Raw genomic sequence first — 22,351 nt, forward strand, 5'->3', positions numbered from 1 at the left:
TTCTGGTGGCCAATCTTTGCTGAAAATAAGACCTCATCAAAAGTTGGACAGACTCATGGGCACTCACAGAGGTGTTTAAAACGAGGGGCTCCTACTTTCACATTGTCTCTGCTTGAGAATCTGCAGAGGTTTCCAGAGGGACACAGCGCTGTGTTTGTAACTCACAGAATCACAGAATAGTTGAGATTGGAAGAGATCTCTGAAGTCATCTGGCTGGTCCAGAAACCCTGCTCAAGCAGTGTCACCTACAGTAGGTTGTCCTGGGCCGTATTCAGTTGGGTTTTGAATAAATCAAGTCTCACCAAAGCCATAGAATCGTAGAATCGGTGAGGTTGGAAGAGACCTCTGGAGATCATCTAGTCCAACGTCCCTGCTCAGCAGGGTCACCTAGAGCATGTTAGACAGGGTTGCATCCAGGCAGGCCTTGAATATTTCCAGAGAAGGAGACTCCACAACCTCTCTGGGCAACCTGCTCCAGTGCTCCGTCACTCTCACGGTGAAGAAATTCCCCCTCACGTTCAGGTGGAGCTTCCTGTGGTTCATAGACCCTTAGGAATAAGATATAGGAGGTATTCTAGTGCTTCAGTAGCGCATTTTTACTACACTGCCGCTGATGTTTCTCCCAGATAATACAACAGTGATTCGTGTCTACCACCCTTTAAAGTACACACACCAAGAAGGGTGTTAAAAAAACATTTCAGAACAGCCAAGCTGCTAAAGCAAGTTCTCAGAAAGTGATGCAATGTTTTTCTTGTTCTTCGGCTGTACTGGGACGTCTTTGCAAGGTCACCTACAAATGTACAGGATCCACCTGTACTCTGGACACCTTGGCCATAACCTATGCTACATTTCTCCCTACTGGAGATGGTGCTGGTGGACTTTGAGCTTTTTAGAAGAAAATGGGATTGTAAGTACTTAAAATAAAGGCAATAGCCTGGAGAAGAACTTGTCTTGAGAGGGTTCGATCAGAGGGTCAGGAATAACCTTCGCTGGGCAGTTTCTGCCCCTTCTGTGGATATTTCAAGATCTACCAGGAAGCACAGAGCTCTGTTCCCATTGCCACTATAGCAGTGTAGAGAGGGCATCCCTTTAGCTCCCTTCCTCCCAAGTCAGCTATCACCGAGAAGATGCCTGCAATGGCTTGACTGATGTGGACTAATCTGTGGGTACTTCTTAGCAGATTAGCTGACAGGCAGGACTGGCTGGAGTGGCTTAGCCTTGAGGTCCACTCCAAATGCAGGTATTATACAAGTGGAGAAGACTCACTGGAGGGTTAGGGAAGGGAAGAAGTGTAGCACGCTTCTTTCCCCCACATCCGGTGGGTTTAGGGCCTATCCTTTGGTGTACTTTACTAGTGAGAAGCAGAGCAATCATCTGTCCTCCTGAATTCCTCTCAAATTCTCCTGTTGCAGCATGACTGGTAAAATTGCCAGCAGTCGAAAGACTGAAATAGCAGCTACCATTGCTTAGGCCCCACTGATTTGTCCTGTGGTTTTTCTGCATCCTTTAATTTCCACTAAATAATCCTCTACTTCCTTGCGGTCTTTCTAATTCCATGCTCTGAGATGGTGCTTCCTGTAAACAGCAGGTCTGGTGGACCTGGTGCACAGCAGCCTCCATGTAATTGAAGCTCTCCCCGTACACACAAAGAGCATGTAACAGGGCTGTTTTTCAGACTGGATGTGGCTGTGTCAGAGGGATGAATAACAGACACAAAGAGACGAATTCTCCTCTCCATCCAGCCTGGAGAAGTCAGGGCTAGCTCTGATGAGGCCAGTGGAGAGGTGACCCGTATAAAAGTAACACGAGAGAGAGTATGGGGTCCTGCCACCCTTCCCCAATGCCTCCTGCTACCTGGCCTCCAGCAACTGTAAACAGACTGTCACTCTAATCGAAATTAGACTAAATTATGTGCACTGTGGAGCTTGCTGGTACTGCTGGTACTTGCTCTTCAGTGCAGGAGCCACATCTTGTGCAGTAACTATGACTAGACCTTGCTCAGCACTTAATTGCTGTGTACGCTCTGGTCTAAAAGTTTGAGTGGAGTCCTAAAATTAAGGGCAGAGATTAAGGGTCTGTGTTGATCATAGGCCTTTCCTGATGTTCAGGAGGCCTCCAAATCCTCTGATGAGCTCTGAGTAGAAGGAGGTTGAGAAGGGATTTTCAGATCAAGGTATCTTCAGCTGTTTTATGACTTCAGTTGTCATAAGATTTGGGGTATTAGATACCCATTCCTAAGCCTGAGAGAATTTGTTTTGTGCAAGTGAGTTCATGTTGAATTGATGGTAAATCAAAGATGATTGTTAGAAGATCTGTCCTATATTCTTTAGGTGTCACAGTTTTTCATGCTGTTTCAAACCTTACCTGTCAGCGTTTCTGCTTACCAGTTCCTTACCTGGATCCCTCCACAGATAGTCAAGTGTCCAACAATCCATTTTAGAGCAGCCAGTCTGTAGAAATGTCTTTGCTCCTGACTTATCTCGGGCCCTCACTTATGTTTTAGTCCTGGCCCTGCTTCTGCCCCTCTTTCCGTGTGCTGAGGTGGACTCTGAACTGCATACCTTAAGGTGGGGGCTCAGATAACGGGCGCAGTGCATCCCAGATCCTAGTCTAGTATTCTGCCACTGGGCCATCCTACGTCTCAAGCACGTTTTTTAGGTTCTGGAGACGTGAGTGTTTAACTGGATAGAGTTATCATTTATACTATTTGTATGAACTATCATCTCAGATATTTTTCAGGAGGGACTGTGCCGACTAAATTCTTTTTTAAAGATATACATTTCAAAGCAAAGCTTGTTTTCACTTCTGAGGACTCTGAATCAAGTCTGTGCTACTAACTCTCGGTGCTTACTGAGGAACATGCCTCGGGCACGTCTAAGTGTGCAGAGGTTGTGTGATCTCAAAAGAAAGAAAAAGCACTTGTCCAGCTGCAAGATTACATTTTGAGTGTACTTACTGAGGTGGTTCTGGAGACGGATGGATGTAGTCCTGCAAGCTTTGCCAATATTTGAAACTTGGAACATGAATGTTTAAGTATTTACAGCAAGATACTTAACCATAAAAGGGATCTTATAATCAGACTGTTAACATGTGAAATTGGTACCTCCTTCCCCAGCATAGCTGCTTCCAGAAATCTTCAGTTTAGATCTGCTTGCTATTTAGAGTAAGCCCAAGGTCTTTCATAACCGCACCATAGCAAAGCTGTGACAGCTGAGGGAACCTGTTCCATCTTCCAGTGTTATCTAAATTATCAGTGCACTGGCTTATTTCATACTAACATGGCATGTGTATAGGGGGGTGTTTGTGTTTGTATTGGCACTCTTTAAAGCACTTCTTGAGCTGAAGCATAAGCAGGCATTCAGTTTGGAGTGGCACAGCAGCAGGGGAGGAAAGGCCAACTGTAGTTTGCGTCGATACAAGTGCCACTGAAGTCTGTCGTCTTATTTAGAACGGGACAGTCACAGGCAATGTATAGTTCATCCGAGTTTTTTAATTAAATGTTAACATCCTAGTTGTATCTCTTTGCGATACTTGTCTCGTAATGAATTATGTGCATCCTGCAGCTGGCTGAGGTGCTAAGACACGAACAACGTGCGTCCTGCTTCACTACTTCTGGTGTTCAGTACAGGAAGCAGGGAAGGTTGATAGGAGAAAGCAGGTGACAGGTTTGGACTCCTGGCTGCCCGTACAGCTCCAACATGACAGAACGTTGGCAGGACCAGTCTGGTGGAGAACAGATGGAGAGGGAGCTAATTTGCTTGATACTTGGAGGAAGGGGAACTGCTGCCTTTTTTCACCACCATCTTGCCCTCGTGAAGTAGTTGCTGCGTAATCACAAGGCTGAGCTTGTTGAGACTTACGTAAAATCAGACACAATTATAACTCCTATAAACCGTTATATGGTTCCCAAAGTCCTCTTGAAAGCATTGCAAGTGTGGTGCATCAGCCACTTCAGCCCAGAGTCTTCCTAGCATGAGGCTGAGCGTGTGCCTCCATATCCCCATTTTTTTCTGGCAGTGGCGATGAAGTAACCCTTGAAAGGGGCAGAAAAACTTTTCCCAGCCATTAGTAGGAGCCATTGATACTTAAAACCAATAATCCTTGTCTGGAGTTGATCCGGTTGGGCTCCAATCATTGCTGAGTTTGCTGGTGGAGAAAACCACCACACTGAATCAAACCAATATTAAAGGAGACTTAACAGAAGTTAATAGCTAGCGGTCAAGAAGAGCTGCCAGTACTCTTGCTTTTTCAGTAACTAGTAAAAGTGCTTTTAAACACAATTAATTTGATGTCTTGCAAAAACTGAGGGAAATTGGAATTGAGACACTTGTATTTTGACAGGCTCTGTGGAAAACTTCTGTTCAGACTGGTAGGAATGAAACCAATAAATTTCTGTAGAAACTTTCTGTATTCAGCCTTCAAGATAATAGATAGGCTGTTCTGACTGTGGATAAATAAACTCTGTTTTTATAAGTGTTTAAAGACCTTTGGGATGACGAAGTGGAACATACTTTAAGTCTCCAAAGATGGGAAGTGGCTTCTGAGTCAAATGCCCTCCCATGCCAGGGCTCATATTTTAGACTGAGATCACTCTTTCTTGAGTTGTTGACAGGGTGGGGGGTGGGGAGAAGGAAAAGAGGGAAATTGTCCCAAGCTGAAAATAGCAATGAAACATTCCCCAACTTGCAAACCAATTAAAAAAAAAAAAAAAAAGAAAAAAAAGAAAACACTTCCCAGGGAACAACACAAAAGCTCCAGGCAGCTGCATCCCAGAAATTGCTGGCTAAGAAATGACAAACTGAGTGACAGAGGTGAGAAAACCTATCTTGGGTGACAACAGCCCCCGCCTGGGGTTGGACATCGCCCGTTTCTTCCATCGTGGCGCGGTTGGCCCAGTGCGTCTGAGGATTAGCGGGAGGTACGGCTCCTGCCAGGAAACAGCTCTGGGCTGATCCTCAAGGTGCGAGAGCAACTCGCTCCTTTTTTGCCTGCCCTGCTTTGTGAAGAGCAACCCTGCTTGCAATTTTTGCCCGATCCTCTCGTGCCGAGACCGTTTTGATCACGACTAGGTATTTTCTGTCCCTAAAGCAGATGCTCTAATTCGCCGGGAAATTAACGGAGGTCTGCGCTGCCCGGCAGACGAGCCCGGCCGAGCGCCGTAACCCACCCGGCCGTCGAGGCGCCAAGGGCGACCAGGAGAAGACAAGGTCGTCCTGCCTTTTGAGGCTGCTCGGGAGAGGCTGACGCGAGGGGAGCCTGGGGAGGCGGCGAGTTTTCGACTCGTGCTTCGAGGCTCAGCCCGCTGGCGGGTCACTCTGATTTCAGTCGCTCCGTCCGCGACGCAGGGAAGGCCTCGCGCGGCGCCGAAGCCCTCCGGCCTCGGTCTCGCTGCGGTCCTCTGCCCCGCAGGTCGGGAGCTGTAAGCATCGCGATGCTGAGGACGCTTCGTGGAGGACGGGAGCAGGTCGGGTAACCTTGCAAAGGAGGCTTTGCAAGCGCCTGCCAGCTCATTACTATTTAAATTGGGCTCTCCGTGCTTCCCAGCACTGCGCGATTCCGCCTCGGTAAAAATGCACGGTTTCCCTCGACGCTTCCCTCTTAAATATTTAATGTCAAGAGGAGGAGATATTTTAAGAAATGCTTCAGCGCTTCCATCCTAACAGAAAGTTGGTTTAGGTGGCCAGAGCAGACGAAGAAGAGCTTTGGCAAAAGCTTTGGCTGTAGTTTTTCAGGATCCTTCCTTCAGCTGTTGGAAGGGCAGAGATACGACGCAGCAGGGCAGAGAGAGGCCAGGTATCGGCTCCTGCCGCTCCCCCTGGATGTATCAGGTTTGTGTGCTAATGCTGAGTGCCAAAGGTATAACAGAGATTTAAAGGCATCCGCCTGCCAGAGATTGCATAAGGATTACTGAAGTTCACAAAGTGGTTCAAAAAGCCTGGATAAAATCAGTGTGCAAGCAAATGCATTTTAATCACAGCCAAATCATAAACCGGGTCATCCTTCGTATCAGTGACTGCTTAAAACGTGCCTGATGCAAAAGCAGAGGGCCGTGCTTTTCCAGCCCGGTGTCCTGGCTCGCCCGCCGGCATGGGGCTGAGCCCAGCTGGGTCATCGCGGGCGGATCGAGCCCGGGCCCGGGCGCGGGCACAGGCAGGCGCCAGGCAGGGAAGCGCCCGGAACGAACGTCCCCGTGCTTCAGCCGCGGGAGAGGCCGTGCGCCGCTCTCCGCGCGGGAGCTGGCGCGATGCCGGCAGGGATAACGGGAGGATTGCCGCAGCCCGCGTTATCCTGTCTCTAACGAGGCCCGTTTACCCGCAGGATGGCTGCTGCCATGCTGAGAGCAGTGGCCGTAAGCACCGTTTCCAGAACAGGTTGGGCACAAGTGGTAGTTAAGCGTGCGCTGATGCAGACAGCCGGTAAGATGTACCAGCCTAAACAGCAGGCACCGCTGTGCTGGGGTCTGCACCGGGCTGGGGCTCAAAGCAGCACGTTCAGACCCAGATAAAGTATAATTAAAGTACAGTGTTTCCTAGTGGCAGTTCTGAACTCCTCAACAAATCCGTGTGCTAATCCCAGCCCCTTCCCATACAGCCGCAGTGTAATTAAGTTTTCATTTTAATTATCTGCAAGGACTGTGTCAGTCACTTCTCAACACCGACTCTGAAAAAGGACAGTGCTACTGGGCCGTTCAATAATTTATGTTCTTAATATCGGAGGATAGCGCTGGTGGAATTTCCTGTTGCTACAAGCCAGGATATTAAGCAGCCTTCCAAGAGAGACAGTGTAATTGCAGTGAGTCCTTACAGCATTCATGAAGCACCCTGAGATGTATTTGCATTAGTGGTTTTGCTGGGGAGATGATCTCTTAATTAGCACGACCTTCTAAAAAGATCCTGGTGCGACACCGCCGCCAGAACCCGGCAGCAGATGCGTCTCTTGGCTTTCTGCACGCCTAAAGGCAGGGAAAGAAATAGTGCAAGACCCGCTGGGTGCTGGAGAAGGGAGGATTTCCACGCTTCGGGGCTCCACGCGCCGCTATCTCTGTGGCAGGCGTCCGAGGAAAGCCCGGACGGACAGACGGCCGGAGCAGGCGGTCTGACTGAAGGAACGGCTTGGGGGGTGCCGGGGAGCGCCGCCGACCCGCGCTGCTGAGATCTGACTCAGCGGCCTGTTGATTTCTGTGCTGCACCTAGGCAGGGAGGGGATTAACCCCAGTTTAACCAAATGTTTAGAAACGTAACGGATCGGACTTCTGCTCGGCTGGGTTTTTTTTTTTATTCGTTCCACCCCTGTTCTTCCACCTCTAGCAGCCAAACGGTTCCAGTTCCCGTCTCTGTGCTTCCCAGGACAAACACGGCAAAGACCTGGGGGCAGCAGATACAGATGCCCATACTGGAACTGGTCCCACACATTTTCTTTTGGCAGCAGTCTGAGTCTGAAAAAAAAAAAAACGCCAGGACTTTGGTAAGAGAGGGGCAAGTCCTGCGCGGCCGGCCAACAGCTCTCACAGCCCACGAGCAGCCCCGCAGAAATCAGTGGAGTCCGCGGGGATGCCACTGTATCGACTGAATCAGCCGATCCTTAGAAATACGTTCGACTGGAACAAGCAGCTTCAGGAATACCCTTGCTGCTAGCAACAGGGGAAGTGCCAAAGAGGCAGCCGCTGTCTGCTCCTCTCCTAAGCGGTCGCTCTCGGCACAGTCAGCGGCAGAAGCCGGGGGCAGACGGGCCTCCGGTGCACCCAGGGCAGCCGCTCTCGTGGCCGGTATTTGATAGTAGCTGGCAAGGAGCTGTGCAGCTGTAAATCCTGCAAGAGATGCTTTGGTCACGAGGGGCGGCTTGAAATCCTTCTCCCAGTGCAAGGCAAATGAGCACGCCGGTGCGTTAGCTCATCTTTCTGCCTCTCCATCACCTCTTTTAATGTAAGTTTTTGGAGACACAAGGGATGACGTTAATCAAAAAAAAAATTACCAAAAATCTTACCAGTGAGCACAAGAACAACACATTAAATGAGATAAATGTGGCCTGCCCTTCTCCGGGAGTGCTGGCCGAGAGCGCAGAGAGCAGAAGCCCTTCCCACGGAGCAGGTCCTCCCACCGGTCCCGGGAAGCACGGACGCCGCGTCCCAGGGCCGCCCTCGGCCATCCTGCCGTGGCCGCTCCATCAGCTTCGTGTTGCTGCTTGACACCCGGGTGGTGGCTCTGGTTGACATGAATACTTGGAGTACGTGGGCTCGTGTTGCTCTTCCCGTTCTCGATCTTCGTGGACCTTTGGCCAGTCCAGCAAGGCCTGTCTCGTCCCGGCAGTTAAACAGTTACTTGCTTTTTTAGTGCACCTTGGGCTCCCAATGATTAAAAGTCCTGTTATTCTTATTTTGTCATTAAATGGACTTGAGGAGGCAGGATACCGAACCGGAGAACAGTCCTGAGGCTAAGACACGATTATCGAGGCAAAGATGGGAGAACATTTACCTGGTGAAATGAGGTTAGCAAGGCACTTTGTCCCCACAACTGGCCAGAGACTGGCTTTAATCGTAATATACACATGGGCTGTGGCCAGCACACCTCGAGCTGTTATCTGTCACGTTTCAGGAGTTAAACGGAGTTGGGAGAGGAAGGAACTCGGCTGCAAACTTCCCGGGGACCCACTGAGCCGGGGCCATGTGCAGGCAGAGGATGCCCAAGATCTGGCCGTGGGCACTAGAGGGGGGAATCACAGGCTTGGTCACATCACAGTTTGTCCTAAAAGCATAGGTGGTGTGCCCTGCGTCCCCACCAGCTCCCGTGATTACCTCCGCTCTTCCTTTAGCATCCCCGTAGCTTCCACAGCAAAACAGGTTCTTCAGAGAGGGAGAGAGCAGAGATCGGCGTATCCCCCCGCGCAGGCACCTGTGCAGCAGCTCCGGGGAGGAAATCCCTGTATTTACCTACGGCCAAAAGCAGACAGGTATATCGGCACCACTCTGCTGACTTTGCCCCTATGGAGATCTGAAATTAGTCGAGCCTCTGAAGAGCAGTTAAATGGTTCCAGATAAGCAGTGCTCTGCACATGTAAAATAACTGGTTTCCATCAAGTTGCACTAAAGGAAACCATCACTTAGGAGTAACTGGAAAACAAATACAAAAGAAATCTCTACGGTGAAGCCAAATAAGACAGAGAAATCACTCGTGTATGTGAATGCATAAAACACACTGACAATCTGGCCAAAGGTGCCCACGCAGATGAATAAGGGACATTCACGGACTGGACAGACAAGTCCCAGATCCTGTGGGTAGGAAACCACAGAACAGAACACAGACTAGGTTCAGGAGCAAGAAGATCTGCAGCATGAGGCTGCTCTAGCTGCCGCTGAAGTCCTGACATCCAGGGAGGGAGTGAGTCCCTGGAGGGAATCCATGAGAAGCTGCTGGGCCACAGGAGAAGCAAGAGGAAGCTGGTATCTCAATAACAGATAGCAGAGCCCAAGCCTGGACTGAAATCACTGTCTTCGAGTTACCCAAACAAGGTGAATTCTGTGTCCTAGAGACTCTGGAAAGAGCACGCAGGAGCTGTAACGTGCCTGGAACACAGCTTTTTTAACAGGGGATCCCTTTTTTTTTTTTTGGTTTAAGGGGCAAACTGCCTTGTCCCAGCCTTCTCTGAATGCAGAAGCATAAGCATAAGCCGAGGTAACAGATGTACCACCAAAGCATGCTAGGTTACAGCGTTACTATTTTTTATTTCCCTTTCCGAGCATTGCTGGAGCTGAACGCAACCAACAGCACTGTTCACGTACGAAATGGAGGAGAAAAGCTTCGCTTTGGTTAAACTGACTTGCCTTTGGACAGAAGTGTGTGTGGTCCTGCAGAGACACAAGCAGAGCGGGGAAAGCACCACAGATAAGGAAAGCCAGAGGAGATAATTCCTAAAAAAAAATACGTTGGGAAGGTATATGCAAAACCATGAACATGTACACCGGAGTAGCTGGCCTGGGTGGGGGGAGAGCAGCCCTGCTTCCTTCTCCCTAGCCCAAAAGGAGATGTTGATAAGGAGGGCGCAAAGCCAAAGCTCTTTGCGGGGTATTTTCTATTAAGTAAGCATTCCCGTTCCTCCAATACCTGCCCTTCTAAGCATGCGGTGGCTTTTTTAAGAGCTCACTGTGGGCCAAAATCTAACCCTGCTGAAGGCAGCTGGACCTCCTGCCTTGTACTACAGCAGTCTGAGAGTCTGGACCACGTGATGAGATTGGTCTGGCCACGGTGCTTCTTGGCTGTAAAGGATGGGAAATATCTGCGGCTGGGCTGCAGTTCAACGAGGTACTAGAAGAGCTAAGGAGATTAATTAACCTGCTCTGCATTTTTGCTTTCCTCGATCCGCACACTGTACAGCCCTACAATGCTTTTATTGTACGGAAAACAAAGCTCTTATGCTTGAATGTAGCAGCTACAGTATTGTGTTCTTGCCTTAACTGAAGGCTCCTCAAGTGATTTAAGTCCTTCCCTGTCATTGGTGATAAATAGTTGCCAGGGTTAAGAGAACTTCCTCCTCTTCTTTCTTATTCTTCTGCTTAATTTGTAGCTAGAAGGGGGGCGGGAGGGGGGGTGGAGTGTTTTCATGCAGGGCCAAGTTGTCAACATCTTATTGGGGTAGCAGGCCCAGCAGTTTTTCCAGAAGTAAAGCAATTGCAGTTTATCCAATTTTTTGAGACATCTGAAAAAAAAAGACATTGTCTTTCCTTCACACGGGGGAGAAGCTGTTTGCAGCAGTTGCTTTCTCTCCTGGATGTCAGCACGTCGATTTGATGGGAGGTGAGGAGAGAGCTTGTGCTTGCACACCTGGAATTTCGGGAAGGATGCTGTGGCGTAAAGACTGACCTTGCGTTCAGGAGGAGCCGGGTCAGGTCCTCGTGCTGGCGCAGGCTCTCTGCGTGGCTTTTGTCTGCAGGAGAAAGATGCATCACTTCTGAACCACCTTAATTAAACTGGAAGAAACCATTGTATAACCATGATTATTTTACCATAACTATATTGCTCTTGAAACAAAAGGTCCCATGCCTTGGGGGTGGATGGCCATTCGCACTAGAAAAACTTGCCAGCCCTGCTCGGTTGTTGGCCCTGTCCCCACCTGCCCCGAGGACTGTCCCTTTGCAGCCCTTCTCGCCAAGCTTCTCCTGGAGAAGGAGCACTGCCCTTGTATGGCTCATTTGAGGGACCTCAACCGATTTTGCCCAAGTGCTGTGAGCAGGCAGATGCCACAAACAGCTCCAGCAAGATCTGGAAGCCGATTTCACCCACAATTTAGCTCTTGCCTGGTGAAATGCACTAATAATACTCTAGATTTTGTCAGAGGCAATGCGTGACTCCACATTACTACAGAGGTAACTCAAAGATGAACTTGGGGTCACTCTTCTTGCCATGTTAGCTTTTGTTTTAAATGCAGAGAAGCCACACTGGTAAGAACTACTGAAATGACCTGAGCCAACTTAGATATTTAAAATGTAAGTGTAAATATAGATATCCCAGCCTGGAGCAGCTGATAAATCCTCTGAACCTGCTTTGCTCCTGCCTTTAGCCACTATTTGGTGGGTGAACTTGGGCAGTAGACGCTGCAGCTAATTGTGGTGCGCTGCCTGCAGTGAAACCTCCCCCCACCACCACCCCATGCATAAACACAGCGATCAGTTTACAGCCTTGAGTGGGAGATTAGATTGCTTATATAATTCTTCATAATACCTCGGATATCGCTGGTTTTCATCTGTGATGGGATCAGGATGTGCAGCCCTCTTTAATGTGGCTATTTGATGCAGGGTCGTTAATTCATTCACATCAGCAAAGCACTTTGAAGATGAGAAGCGCTACGTAAGTGCTAAGCGTCACTGTTTTTACGGCTCTTCCCTCCAGGCTTCCACGTTACACGTGCGGGGCCGGGGGATTCCTCGTGTGCATCTATCGGCTCTAAATGCCTCTCTGCGCCCCGGGTCGCAGCGTGCGCGCGAGCAGCCCGGCTCACCGACGGCAGGCTGCGTTTCCCCGGCAGTCGGGGCTCGCAGGCAAGCTCGTCCCGGCTCAAAAACAAGACTTAAGGCTGGGTTTGAGCCTGCGTTCAGAGGGAGCGCAGCCCCTTGCAGGATGGGGCCCACCACTGTGCTCCGTGTAGGTCTCCCCTTCACCCTCCCCAGCTCTGCTTTAGCAATAACCTACTTTTCTGCTAGGCGGAAAGAGCGTCTTGGATTACGTTGCCACAAATGAAAGGTTTCAGGCATTGTATCAGATGAGTTGCAGGTAAGCACGGGATTTAATGTCAGCTTTTGGCAGCTTTTTCTCCCCCTCTCACAAACAAGCAGGCTTTGTGTGCAAGTTCATTTTCCTTTTTAGCTGTGGCATTTGTCAACGCAGCTTCCCAGTAATCCTCTTCGCGCAGATAAAGAAGAGCCAGCATCCAAACCGGATCCGTTTCTCTGAAGGTTAAAGAAAAGGGTCCGCCGTCTGCTCGGAAATCGTAATGCATTTCATTAAAGGACTCCCAAATATCACGGTTAGTTTAAATCAAGGTGCAGGTGTCAAAAGCCTGGCCCACGGCTGGAGCCCAGTGCTGGAGGGCCCAGCATGGTACGGTCCCTGGCTGCTCGGTGGCTTCCCCCATGAAGAAAATTGGAGTATCGACTACGTGTCCTCTGAGGCGGGACGGGAGCCCGCGAGACCGAGCCCGGGGAGCATCCCGGCCGCAGCAGCCGTGCCCGCAGCCTGCCGACGGGGCAGAAAGGAGCCGGTCTCCCGCCCGGCCGGGTCCCTTAGATGCTTGAAATCAGCTAGTTTGGAAACTTTTCGCTAGTAGCTTCATTAGCTGCTTCATTTCTGCTAATTTTAGCAAAAGCTCCTGTCGGCTTACGCTATCCCAACCCCAGCAACGTCGTCTTTTGGGCTGCCTTCATTCTGAAATTCTCCAGCAGTGTGAGGGCAGTGCAAACTGAGCAGCCTCTGCTGTCAAGCTAAATAACATCGGCGTTTGCTTTAATGATTAGAAATTTATACTGAACCAAACAAGTCAGTGACGAATCCATTAAAAAAAAAAAATAATGGAGGCATTGGGTAATATGACGTAACATTGGCCTAAGTTTATACATCAAGTGATAAAGCATAATTAAAAACAAAATTAAAGGGCCCTGCACAGAGCAAGTTTGATGCCTTCATTTGAATGCACAGTAAATAATCATTTAATTCAAGGACAGTTCTTTCTGCGCCACCTTGCACCCGTGCAGAAATGCGGTACGGTTTCAGTCGAACGGCGTGCGCATTGCTTCTTTTCCCAGCTTGTGGCTTTAAAAACTCAGCAGCGCTGAAACGTGCCACAGGCTTGCAGAGTACACGTGCAGCCCGCAGCACGAACCGCAGCCGGAGCAGCGAGGAGCAGGGGCGCGCAGAAGGACCCGTCTCCCGACGCCTGGGCGAGCCGCGTCCTGCGCGCAGGAAATCCCTCCCAGACGATGTTTCTGGGGATCGATAACGATTGCAGCCCCAGCCCTGCGGCGGGAGGAGGAAGGAGCCCGGCTGTAAGCGAGGCAGGCTCAGGGTTTATCCTTGAAAAACCTGTGCTGCAGAACCTGGCTCTGCGTCTGGCAGCCTGCCCGGCAGGAGATAACGATAGATGCTGACGGCCGCCTCGCGCCGCGTGAGCTCGCCAACCCGCTCGCCGGCCAGCCGAGCTGGCGACAGCGCCGAAGCTGCTCCCAGCGCCCGGGCCGCGGGCCGAGGCTCAGCCCCGCGGCAGTGTCAGGGCTCTCCGAGGGGCCGGCGGGGTGCTGAGCGCAGCCCGACCCGCCAGGGCCGATCCTTGCTCCCGAGCGCACCGGGGACCGCTCGGCGGAACGACGGAGGCCACGTCGGCCGAGGAGCGAGTCCGCCCGCCTCCTCCCAAAGGCAGTCGCTGAGCTGAGAGAAACCAGAAGCCCTGAGCTGGTTTGAACTTGTGTTAAATAATAAACCAGAGAAATGAATAAATTAGCTCAGCATCTATTTAGGTCAGACCTCTCTTTTTCTCCCAGCTGTCTCCATATTCTTCCCTGCAGCAATCAGCTGAGGCATCTATGGGGTGACTCTGCATCCGCTCGGTCTGAAGTTGCTAAAATATCTCCAGTGCCGTTTGGGCAGGTGTAACGTGGGTTATGCACATTTATTCCTGCCTTGGGACGCTGCAGGCGTGCTTCCTTTTCTGTTAGTGGGCCAAGGAGTACTTTGGTACATCACGTCAAAGCAGTAAGCGTGGGCTCAGAGCAGCCCCGTGCGGAGGCTCTCCACTCAGACGTTGCATCAGCAGGCAGCTCAGCGCCCGCCGGCTCCAAGGGGATATTCAAAAGCTTTCTGAACCTGCAGAACTAGGCCCCTTCTCCGGAAGAGGGGCACCAACCCAGAGCTGCTGGAATCGCGGTGTCGTCTAAGCAGCTCTGCTCCCCACCAGTTTCACCGAGCCCGTGTGAGAATGTCTGACTGTAAAAAAAGGGACCGCTATTGCTGTTTACTGGGGCCCGGCCGTACGGGTAGGTCTCCTAGGTATTCTGCACTGGCGGAGGCTGGGGAGCGCTAGCAGAGCCGTGCGGAGGAGCCGTGGGGTCCCGTCTGCCCATGGCTGGGGGGCGAGAGGGGATTTGGCACAGCTGCTCACTGCCTGTCCAGCACTGGAGCCATTTCCTCCTCGGAAATAATGTTAAAGCAGCTGTACTTCAGCCACAGCTCTGCAACTCAATACCATGTTAAGGGCTCTGCATCCAGGGCTCTCCCCAACCAGTGAGCTCTTGGGACTGACTTTGCTTTTTGCTATTTCTGCTCCCTGGCTGGTTTCAAACTCCCACCTTTACAAAGGGACAGCATGGGAAGAAGTCTGGCTCAATTCACCCGGGGCGTCCGCTCCTTTTCCGTATGGGAGAGCCACTTGCCGTCTCAGGCTTTCGCCTGCTCCGGAGCCACGTCTCCTGTGCTCTGCCTGCTAATCTGCTGCTGCAGTGGTGCAGCGTGTGTCTCTTTAGCCCTTTTAGTAGTCCAAATACGTTCCATTTCCAGCTTCCAGCCTCAGCAGCACCTCCGCATTTCCAGACTAGCTTGCAGACACCGCAGGCTCTGTTCTCCGTTTCGCGACCGCAGTGATCATTTGCTGATCATGGACGTTCAGCCAGCTCTGCAGCTGGACGAGGCTGACTGGCACAGAGGGAAATTCAGTTCCAGGTCCCTGAATTCTCCTGGAATCCACCAGCTTCATTCAAACACCTTCAGAAAAAACGTAACTACCATACAGCCCTGCATGTTTATTGTCATGTAACTATTCTTTGGATATTTAGAATAAGTCCCTAAATGGGGAGGACCTAATACATGCATAACTTTGGGTCTCATTGAAGTTCTGATCATTCTGTGGGTAGGTTGATGGCGGTCCATGTATGTCATTAGGAGCAACATCACATGTCTGCAGATAAAAGCAAGCTGGATGAACATTAATTGAGAAGGAATTTATCTGCATCAAAAAGATGCACCTTCTTAGCCCAGGTCCTTGATTGCCAAAACTTCTGGGAAACTTAATTGAATTGGTCCTTCCCAACCCTGTAGGTAGCTACAGAAAAAGATATCCAGTGATGAACCCAGCCAGAAGAAGTGTCCAGAGTATAGGCAATGTAAAATAAGAAGTTACTAAGTTTGGTGGCTTAGCTGGCTCCCATAAGTCCCAGCCTGTGAGTCACCAGTACGTAGGCCACCAGCAGTGGCTGACTCCTCTCTAGAGAAAGGAGCAGAGGTGGAAAAAAAAACAAGAGGAAAACAGTTGTTAGTAGTGCCAGCTGTGTGGGGGGGAGTGGGAGGAGGTGGCAGGCCTGGCAGTGAAAGGTCAGGTCTGCGTTGTAGGCTGGTGCGTGATTCTTGCTCCTGGCTTCGTGATGCAAAGCCGTCTTCGGGGGACACAGTCTGAGATAACGCGCGAGGGCCTGGGCCAGTGCTGATGTGAGGAATGGTCTCCGTGGGGGAATGAAAGCCTCCGATGTGAGCAAGGAGTGACGGAGCAGCGTAAGGGCTGCTGTCAGATGTCCATGCTCTGCATGCGTTACCTCCTCACACCGCTCTTCTGGTTGCTCCTCTCACTTCTGCTGGGCTGAGCTTGAGTACCACTGTTGAAAATAGCTTTTAGCCTGATGAAAACATTGTAAAAAAAGAAATGTTTTGCAGATGTACTTGGAATGTGCCCAACTTACCCTCTATGGGTAAACACCAGTGCAAACCATTTGTCCCCCCAGTCCCTGTCACCACCTTAAACAGAGGACATCATTGACCATAAGCCCACCTGCAGCTAGCCCAGTGATTTCCCATGCTCTCCTTTATGCTGGTCCTTGGGCAGAGTGGTTGCAGAGGGAGAGTCAGAAACACTAGACTGTGAGTGACTGACCTTGTCCAAAGCAAATGCAAATGCCCAAAAAAAAAAAAAAAGATTGCAGCTCCCTGGCCTCTTCCAGTGCCTCAACTCATCCGCTCAGCTGGCAGGAAATCAGCCCTAGCTCCATGGAGCTAAGCTGGTGGTGAGAACAGGAGTGGGAAGCAGCTCCTCTAGGCATAGGTGCTGATCGCCGCGAAGATGGTATTTGCTCCTGGGCCCTGCCACTGAGGGTCAGCTTTAAGGAGAGCCTTCCTATGAATGCGCAGAGCCAGCTGCCTCCCTGGAGGCCAGCAGTCATTTTCAATAAGCTAAACAATATTTTTAATGACCTTCCACATGTCTTTAAGAAAATTATAATGGCTATCAGGGCAAAAAAAAACACAGTCAGGTAGCATACCAAGACAGGCGGGAAATTTCTGCATGTCTTACTGTTATTCCCTGGAGATCTCCCCTCTCCCAGGCATGGACCGGTGCTCCTGATTTCGAGCCCAGAGCCACCACACATTGCCGGATCTGTTATGCCCAGGCTCCCTCTAGTGCCTTGATTTTCTCATGTGCGTGCTTCTCTGGGAGGCTGGCCCGGAGGCTGCAAAGAGCTGGGGCTTGTCCGTTTGTCCCCGAGGATGGTCCGGTGTTCCCACTCCCCTCCAGCAGCACTAGCTGGGGCTACAGCAGAGCCAGGACCTGCTTGCCCACAAGCTGGGCTGGCTCTAAAGGCGCCCCAAAGCCACCGTATCCCGCCAGCACACTGTCAGGTGGCTCCACGCTGCTGGGTGGAAAGGGAGCGACTACGACGGGCACGGCGGTACCCGCCGCGCGGTGCCGCAGGCAGGAGGCTGCCTCTTGCAGCTCCGCTTGGTGCACGCCGGCGGCAGCTGTGCGGGAGGAGGAGAGAAAGCAGGTGGCTGGCAAGCGCCCGAGCTACTCGGGGCACAGCCCTCTCCCGGCCGTGCCTACCTAAAGCGGCACTGCGATTGCCCCGCTGCCTGACAGCTCTCCCACGAGAGTGGTTCGCTGCGCTCACGAAGCCAAGACCAAAGGCAACCTTATTTTAGCCCTGGCGCCCTGGGCAGGCCAGTTTGGCAGGGCAGGTATTTACTCCGCACCTCAAGCAGGTCTTGCACTCAGCATCGAGCTGCTCAGTGACTCTGCACATACGTGGCCTTCTCACGTGGTGCAAAGTGGGTAGTGTTAGCCCTGTTTCAGTGGAGGACAGGTTATCTCAATTTACCTTGCATTTGCTACAGCACACCCTCAGAAACTGCCAGGTTATCAACAAACTCCTGCCCGTATCTTTTCTGGGGTGAACCATAATGCTCCCTCTGAAACCAGTAATCCTGATTTATCAGTAACGCTCTGATTTACACCTGCAGAGCGCTCAGCCCAAGTGCTGAGCTACTCTGAATCACCAACATTAATAAATGGAGGCAGTTATGGTAATTCATTACCCCAAGTCCGAACACGGGCTCACACAGAGGAGGAAAGCAGCACAATTAGAGGAGTCTGCTGAAATGTGGCATGAGCATAAAAGACACGACAGACCTAGCAGAGATCAATGGCGATAAACTTGTGTGATGTAAGGATGTTGATTGAGATAACACGGTTGTCAAAGATATTTTGAGATTTTAATTTTAACTCAAGATTTTTTTTCATAATTGTTTTGCAGCTGGAGTAATTACCATCCTATTTAATGAGCACAGCTCCTTTGATAGATGACTCTCAAGATAGCATGCACTAATTAGGTCTGTAATCACTTAAAAATACGATTGAAGGGTTCAAACTGGCCAACCGTTCGTGGCAACACCGTAATTGGAGACCACAGCTCATCAAAATTCAGGAGAAATTCAAGGGGTCTTGATCCTCTAATGGTGAGAAGTGCTCTTGACCCTGCCGTGGCTCCTCCTCGTTTCCTACTGCTCTGTATTGATTTACCGTGTTTCAGAATCTACGCTGAAACACCCTGAACGTGCCGATCCGAGCAGCCCCGTAAACTGAATGCACTTCCACAGCTCTAATAATCCGGCTTTCTGCTCTTCTGTATCACCTGAGCATTCCTAAGCACAGCTTGTCTAATCCTCACTTATTTGACAGCTTGTGGCCTCCCCTTTGCACACAGCACAAGCTGTGAAAGATTACAAGGGAAGCGGTATAGCCGCTTCACAGGGCGGTACTGAAAGAACGTGAAAAGTCCTACCTGAAACCTAGAACAGTTTGTTTCTATGAAGGAATTTTCAGAAATGAGCGGAGAAGATTAGAAGTGCTCATAATCTAATGGTGAAGATAAGGAGAACTGGCAGAATATTCGTTTCTCCTTCTGCAATGCAGTGGAGATGAACATGCTTCCATTTTCAGTTTCATCTTCCATTCAGCTGGTCTCTCTGGGTCATCAGGGAAGGCCCCTATTCTCTCCTGTTGTTTGCTGTGAAAAGCTGGCCAAAGTGATGTCTGGATATTTTTAAGACTCCAGCTCACTATGGTGGAAAGAATTAAAATAATAATTTAAAAAACTCAACATCTGAAAAATCAGAAGGGGAAATCTGCATATCAAGGAGGATATTGTGGAAAACCTCAGTCAAGTATTCTAGCTGCAAAAAAGCTAGTAAATGGGTGATCGTATTTTAATAATAGCCACCCAGAATTTAAAAAAAAAAAAAAAAAAGAGCCAAATACTTTCTCCAACTTAGACCTTGCTGGGGGTGGAGGGGAAAGAAATACTGAAATCAAATGCTATTAGTTCTGTTTGTCCTATTTTCATTTCCATTTCATCAGTTTTACCCAGTTATGCAGGATAGTTTCTTTTTCCATTTTCTAGTAAGATGAGATTATTCACAGGTATTTGAGCCTGAGAAACAGCGGAACAGCTAATTGCCCTGCAAGCAGTGAGCGACTGAAAAAATGCCCGTCTTTCTCTCCCAGTTTAGGGGCTTTGGTCTATGCTTTATTATTTTCTAGCGCAGCCTATTTCAGGCAGTTCTGCTGTGTGAAAAAATCTCAAAATAAAGCCTATCCTTAAAACAGCCGTATCATTTTTCCATTCTGCCTGATTAGCTCTTCAGCCGAGGCCTCGCACCGGCTTCCTCGTGCACCGGGGCACAGCCACACGCGCCCTCCCGGGGAAGAAAAAAGAAGTCCTCTGCAATGTGTTTTTGTAGCAACTGCCCGTTTGGGGGGCCCGGGAGCCGAGCTGGGGTGGTCACGGCCCGGCAGCGGGTCGCTGCTCCGTGGCTTTTCCGAGGCCGCTGGTTGCGGTTGGAAACCGGCGGCGTTTACGGCCTCTCCGCGCGGGCCCGCGCTCTGCCCGGACGGGGCCCTCTCGGCACCAGCATTTCAGGAGCGCGTCCGCCGCGGGGCTCGAGGGCCCGGCAGCCCCCCGCCCCGCAGCCCCCCGCCCCGCTCCCCGCCGCAGCAGCGCGGAACCGCCCGGCCCCCGCCGCCCGGCCCGGCCCGGCCCGGCCCGGAACCCGCCGCCCGCGGAACCCGCCGCCTCGCGCCGCCGGGGCCGCACCGGACCCGCCCCGGCTTCCGGTCCGGCCGCGCTCCCGTTTCCCAGCGGGCCCCGCGGCGCGCCCTTCTCTTCCGGCGCGGTGGCGGCGGTGAGTGTCGCTCGGCGCCATCCGGCTCCATCCGCGCAGCGGTGGCCGCGGCCGCGCCGCCGCGGGGCCGCAGGAGCGGCGGGGGTGGCCGGGGCGGGCCTGTGGGGCGGGCGGCGGGGCCGGGGCCGGGGCCGGGGCCGGGGCCGGGTCCGGGTCAGCGCGGCCCCCCCGGCTGAGCGGTGTCTCCTTGCCCGCAGGTCGCACCATGGCCAAGTCCAAGAACCACACCACGCACAACCAGTGTAAGTCGGGGCGCCGCGGGGCTGCGCCGAGGCGAGAGCCGCGTCGGGGCCCGCTTGCCCTGAGCCCCTCGGCTGGAGCGGGCCAGGCTTCCTCCTTTGCACTCGGAGAAGCCGAACAGGGGAGGAGATAGCGCCGTGTGGAGGCTGAATGGCATCTTTGAGACGAGGCTTTGCTAGCGTCCAAACTTGCTTAGCCTCAATATAGCAATAACATGCAGACAAAAAGAACCAGACTTTGTTTTCTTTGAAATCAAACGTGCCACTGAATGATTCTTTTCATACATTAAATACTTGAAATCAGTGGTACCTTGTAACATTAAACATAGGTGCTTGAATTTATTGGTGACTGATGCTTTTTATTCTGTCAGTGGTGTTACCATTGGTATATCGGATAACCCTAAAATGTCTGGTTTTGAAATCACTGCAGTGCTCAGAGCATATTATACGAGAAAAATGGAAAAGAAGTGCTTTCTTACTTTGAATTTAGTTCAACTTTGAAGGCTTAAATAATTATCTCACATCACTGTTGTACTGTTGACACTGTACAGGGTCAACTGTACTTATTAAATAGTTGCACTGACCTTTTTTAAATAGTTGGAATTGTAATTTAAGTTGTATTTTTTTGTCTTGTAAAAAGCGCGCAAGTGGCACAGAAATGGCATCAAGAAACCCAGGTCCCAGAGATATGAATCTCTCAAAGGGGTGAGTATTTCTTTCAGTGCTTCCAAGCTGTTAAGCTGCCTAGACTTAACCATGGAAATACCAGCACATCAGTATCGGTATTTTGTTTTGATCAGAATCTTTTAACAAACAATTTGTTTTTTCAGATGGCTGGAAATACCATCTGTTCCTTTTTCATCTTTTGCTTGCTTTACTTGCAACTATCATAGTTATGTGTCTCAAGCCTTAGTGAGGCTAGGCTAGAGAAGACACTTTTTGATGCTGCTGTGTGCTGGGGAGCTTGCTTCTGTGTCGAACTGGGAAAATAGCATATGTTCCAACCCACACGAAAGCTACATTGTATGTCTATAAAACTGCTTTTAGGTGTTGCTTTTGTTCCCTCTCATAGTCAGCTAGACTTCCCTTATTGCTGTTTCTGGTGAAACATGCACATGAGTTGGGTGGCTATCCTCAGTTTTGAATCCTGTGTTTTCTGCTTCTCCCCCTGCCCTTATGTAGGGATATTTGCTCAGTAGATGCCTGGAATTTGTCTTTCTGGGTAAGACATATTAAAAAAAAAAAAAAATGACAGCATTCTCCTTTTCTTGGAATTAGACAAGTAGTATAAGAGTATCTTTTTCCACACTTGAAAGCGGGAAAAGAAGGAAGAAAGCATTTTAGATTTAGGGAGGACCGTGGTTCTGTTCGCCTTTTAGATGTGACTTTTGGCTCTTCAGGGATGACGTAAAAGCTTGTTTTCTGCACGGCTCAGTCAAGGTTCAGTCCTTCCACCTGCCACCAGCAGTTTGGCTGTCTGTTGTGTGCGTAAGTTAAGATGGCAAGATTCTGATGCTTGTGCTTTCTGCCAGTGAAGTGCTTTTAACTGTAAAATAACAGATATGTTTCAGTGGGGCAGTAACAGATAGTTCTCCAGATGGACTGTATCCATAAAAAGGCGTGTTAGTGAACCATTAGCTGACAAAAACTAGGGAGCACCTCTTCACCATGCTGGTATTCTTTTCCTTTAATATAAAAAGAAAAGGCCTAAGGAAAATGGTAGTGGTCTTTGCCTGAAGATTACATATACCTGTGCTCGCCTGATAAGATTTGTTTGTGATGCTTCAAATCCAGAATGTATTTTGTAAATGAAATTTCGATGTTTTGGCAAGGCAATTTGTCTTGTTAACAATTTTGTTTAGTTTGCCCTGTTCTTTATATTTGATTTTTAATGTTATGGAAAACAGCTAATTTAAAGGATGGGTAAGGTTGGCTAACATCACTTTGTTGTCATCTTAAGTAGGAAATTTTTCTGAATTAAATGCAGCCAGCATTTGGGAATAGCTAAAACATACTGGTAGTGTCCATGTTTCTACTTACCTCGTTTCTGCTTATTTTTTCCTTGTTTTTATAGGTTGATCCCAAGTTTCTGAGGAACATGAGATTTGCAAAGAAACACAACAAAAAGGGGCTGAA

The 22,351-nt window shown here is 50.2% G+C and overlaps 1 long non-coding RNA gene across 1 annotated transcript; it reads left to right on the forward strand.

Moving 5' to 3' along the window:
• The first annotated feature begins 20,194 nt into the window (after positions 1-20,194).
• LOC134145720 (uncharacterized) lies at positions 20,195-22,140 on the forward strand. Its single transcript, XR_009959670.1, has 3 exons — positions 20,195-20,218; positions 20,856-20,920; positions 21,595-22,140. It is a non-coding gene; the product is annotated as an uncharacterized LOC134145720 (long non-coding RNA).
• The last annotated feature ends 211 nt before the right edge of the window (positions 22,141-22,351 follow it).

Source organism: Rhea pennata, chromosome 12 (genome assembly GCF_028389875.1).
Source record: "Rhea pennata isolate bPtePen1 chromosome 12, bPtePen1.pri, whole genome shotgun sequence".
Lineage (NCBI taxonomy): Eukaryota > Metazoa > Chordata > Aves > Rheiformes > Rheidae > Rhea > Rhea pennata.